This window comes from Mus pahari, chromosome 4 (genome assembly GCF_900095145.1).
Source record: "Mus pahari chromosome 4, PAHARI_EIJ_v1.1, whole genome shotgun sequence".
In the NCBI taxonomy this organism is placed as follows: domain Eukaryota; kingdom Metazoa; phylum Chordata; class Mammalia; order Rodentia; family Muridae; genus Mus; species Mus pahari.
Window position 1 is genome coordinate 112,252,777 of NC_034593.1, and position 4,840 is coordinate 112,257,616.

The window sequence follows — 4,840 nt, forward strand, 5'->3', positions numbered from 1 at the left end:
CTTATACTTCTCTTTCATCCAGTGCTGGTTTGAATAGGTCTGACTCTCACAGACCCATCTGTGTGAATGCTTGGTCCATAAGGAGTAGCATTATTAAGAGGTGTGGCCTTGTTGGAGAAAGTGTGTCACTGTGGAGGTGGGCTTTGAGGTCTTCTATGCTTTGCCCAGGTGGCAAAGGTTGACAGTCTCTCCTTGATGCCTTCATATTAAGATGTAGACCTCTCAGCTCTATCTCCAGTACCATGTTGACCTAGATGCTGCCATGCTTCTCATTATGATGATAATGGACTAAATCCCTGAACTTGTAAGCCAGCCCCAATTAATTTTTTTCCTTTAGAAGAGTTGCCTTGGTCATGTCTCTTCACAGCAATATAGTCCAGACTAAGATACGTGCTATTTTTGTCTCACTTTCCACTTTGTGTTTTTCTGAATTAAATTGAATGACCAGGAACTGGGGCACATCAGTGGGGTTTTAAATTCATTTATTTATTTTTTCTATTATTCCATGACATACATGTTTTCAGTGAATCTAACAATCCATGAGGATGTGGTGTTAAGCTTTTTCATAGTGACCCAAAGTATGAAATGGAGATGTTAGTTCCCTCTGAATAACCTGCAACAGGCTTTCTTGTATGTCGTATCTTCACAGGGCAAAACAGTTGTTGCTAGCAATGTCTGGACCAAGATGTATGAAAACAAGCAAGCCTATTCTTGTTTTTCTCTCCAAAGGCAACATTTTCAAAAATTTTATCTAGTTAAATAAAGACTATCTAGGTCATGGAAATTCCACAAGACTAATGTAGGACCTGCAAATGCACATTACAAATAATGAAGCAATTACTAGTTGACTTTCAAGCACCCAGTGTGTCACAGGGAACAAACTAGGGTAATTCCTAACTTAAAATTCATTCTGAGAATTCTGCAAGTTTAGATATTGTTAGAGGATATAAGACAAAATACCTTATGGCACTAATATTTTAATATGAATAGCTGTGTGTTTTTATGATTACATGTGTGTTTTATGAAGAGAAGTTTGTTTTATGAATAGAATTACATTTTTTATGGTTCCACTAATTGTGAAGAAAGTACTATTGCTATTCTTAAAGATTATTTTAGTTACTAGAACCTTTTTATTTATGTGTTATGGAACATTAAATCTAAAGATGCATATTACCCATGTATATGGTAGACTTCTCTGAGAGACAGTAAATATAAATCTATTTCCCATTTCCAGTCTCTGACTGTCCTGAGGTGTATGTGCTCACAGTGTGCTTAGAAAGGACGGATTGTTCTATGGGAAGTAAGAAGCTTCCCATGTCCGGAAGATCTAGAATGGTACCTGACTATGTTGCCCTTTCAGGAGGTGATTTAAATCATGGCCAGTAGTGTTTATGGGTTGTTATAAGATTGATCATAGCCTCTGGTGTCTGCTCTTTCTAAAGAGTACGCACCATCCTGACCTGCAGGTGGGGGAAGCTGTTCTGGCCTTTACGGGATAGCGGGGAGGTGGAATACAGAGTTGGATGAAGACTAAAGACTGAATGATCCCTGGCTTTATAAGCTTACTATTTATGCTTTATTAAGCTTTGCTTTCTGTCATTTTGTTTTATTTTATCCTGTTTTATTTTATTTTAACTCTCTGTTCTTTAGTAAGGTCTGCATCTTTATTTTATAACTCTAGCTTTATTAAACATTGTATTTTTACTTTATAACTCCCTGTGTTTTATTAAGTGATGGAAACATAACATAACTCTTTCCTACTGTTCTGTGCTTAAATAAGTGCTGAAAACTTAACTCTTTGTGTTTAAATAAGCACTGTTTTTTTTAAACTCTCTTATTATTTGTGCTTAAATAAGTGATATATTCTGGCAAATTAACATATGCTGTTTAGCAGCAGGGAATTAAGTAACAGGTTATTGCTAGAGCTCTTTTTTTCCTGGAAAATCAGCCATGGGCCCCTCCCTGGTCAAATAAGAGACTTGGAGCTTGTTAACTCTTTCTCTAACAGGAAAAAAATGAAATGAAAGGAAAGAAGTCACTCATACAGACAATACACAAAATTGAAGGGTAAATGACTACATACCATATTTTTTCTTTCAGCCAGCCTTTTATAGCTTTTAGACAAAACATTCTCTGTGTAAGAATTACCTCATGAAAAAAATGTTACATAAAGGGAGAGTTACAGAATGATATCAATAACAAGTTCAAAGCAGCTTTCATATTGTAAGCTCATTATAAGTTCAAAGCAACAGTTTCATGTGGCCTTGTTTTTATCATAGTGCACAATTGTGGCTCTTCATCCCTGGAACTAACCCAGAATGAGTGTTTTTCCTTGATCATGAATTTATTCCATGCCTATTTCTCTTTCTAGTATAATTGTGAAAGCTCATTGTATTGCTTATTGTAAAGCCTTTACTTCCTATTTTATGAGGAATGGGCTTATTCTACACTTGATTCTAACTTTATTATATCTTTCTAACAAAACAACCAAAACCATCTCTTCAGTCTTTCTTCCTAAATTATTCAAATCAGAAATTCTATACAATCATTAATTGATTTTAAATAGAATTAATTCGTGAAAGATCATCTTTATGTTGATCTTCATGATATCTGCTCAGTCGGGTAGGCTAATGCCTAGGAATCATTGGTAATAGTGACAGAAAAGGCATATCAGCTGTAAGAAGCAATCCTGAGATGAAGTCTCATGGAACCTTGCCTCTCAGAGCTCATCCATTGTAAGCCATGCACAAATGGTGGGCCTCCTCCAGGAAGGCCACTTGCTAGGCTTAGCCTTTTCTAGATGGCTCTGGCTCTAATCAAAACAGTCTTCCCATGCTTGCCTTCCTTACTAGTTCTTATTTTCCCTGTTGTATGCTTGGAACATTTCCCCGTATTTAAAGTCCCCATCCCCCATGGAAACTCCCATACTCCTCGAGTACTTTTCTTCCCTGATCATGTATTTTCTTCTGAAGATTCCCTTTTCATTTGGTTCTTCTCTATATGTCTCTTCTTTTCTCGTCTGTAGTAATGGCCTATGTTAGCATCCATTCTTGCGTTATCTGGTACCCTTTATCTGTGCATGATGGCATTTTCCCCCAGTCCTCCCAATGCCATCTTCCCCGGTGTTGGAGCTGCTAACTACATAAGGAGCATCATTCTTTTGCCTGAATTTTCTCTATTTAAGTTCTAAAGTTAACATTTTCTCCCTTTGATCTCATCAAATTGCTATAATTCCTCTAGATGACAAATTTGTACATGCACAGATCCATACAATTCTAAAATCTCAGAGATGTGATTATTTCAGAGTACAAATTAACATGTGCCCTAGACATCTGCAAGTATCTGAGACAAGATGTTAATTTTTTTTTAGCATTGCTTTCCTGGAAGAAGTTTAATAAATATCCCTAAATATAGATAGAAAAGAGTTATGATCCAGCACCTGTGAAAACTTCCTGTTATGCACATTCTCTCGTTCTCAGTCTCTGTGTCTTTATTACCATATGTTATAGGATAAGGAGTTGAAATTATTTTGCTTCCAGTTTTTGCTGTTTGCATCTTTAAATTAACACCATTAAATCTTTTATTGAAGTTGCTCAATTATAGTAGCAATTGAAGGAGCATGTTTGCTAAAATCCTGTGTTATCATTAGCCTTCCTGAAATTGTTTTCAAAATCCTAACATTTTTCGTTGTTTTAAAGTAGTGGCTCTGAATCTGTGGGTCACAGCGCCTTTGGAAGTCGAATGACCCTCTCACAAGGGTTACATATCAGAAGTTCTGCATATCAGATATTTACATTATGATTCATAGCAGTAGCAAAATTACAGTTATGAAGTAACAACAAAGTAAATTTATGGTTGGGGGGTCACCACCCATGTGGAACTGTATTAAAGGACTGCTGCATTAGGAAAGTCGAGAACCACTGCCCTAAAGCTCCTCACAGTGCATTGTATAATCACAGTGTATTGTGTACATGACTTTGACTCGGGCTATGTGTGGCTCAATCACACTCCCAGCTTTCTTCATCTTCCTCCATTCACATTCGGAATACACAGCAGCTCCCAGCATAGCAAAGGCCTTAAACATAACAAGCAGTTATTTTTCATGAATCTTAAAAGGATATCAATAGTATAAGAAAGTGAGATAAACTGCCAGCCTTCCAGGCTGTTTTAAATTTAATTAGGTTTCCACTCCTTCAAACTCCAGTAGTTAAAAGGTTTTTGCCAGTGCAGGTGCTTATGTTTTCCCCATTTTAACTTTTTTTCTTCTTTCTTAGACTCCTGATTTCCTCAAAACCTTCCACCTGGTGATGCAGGATGATTTGCATGGTTCCAGCTGGTTTTTGCAAAGCCAGAAAAGAGGCTCTTCTCTTGGTTTCAGTATCTATAGCAGGTTGATTCCAGAGGACTGTGGTGGGACATACACTTAGGGTGTCACATGGCTGTGCCTAGTATACTGATACCTGGGTTTTTACATGGCCTTGATCATTGGAGCATTAGCTTAGTTGTGCACAAGAACAGGAGAGTTTTGAAAAGACTGTCTAGTTCATTACAGAATGGTAGAACAATTACTAGGGCATTGTGAGTTTTTAAGTTTATCTTAAAACATAGAGCTTTTTCTTGGTTTTCTTGTGTTTTGCAAATTGTTCCTTGGGTATTCTAAGTTTCTGGACTAATATCCACTTATCAGTGAGCGCATAATCTAGTGACTTCTTTAGTGATTGGGTTAACTCACTAAGGATGATATCCCCCAGATACATCCATTTGCCCAAGAATTTCATAAATTCATTGTTTTTAATAGCTGAGTAGTACTCCATTGTGTAAATGTACCACATTTTCTGTA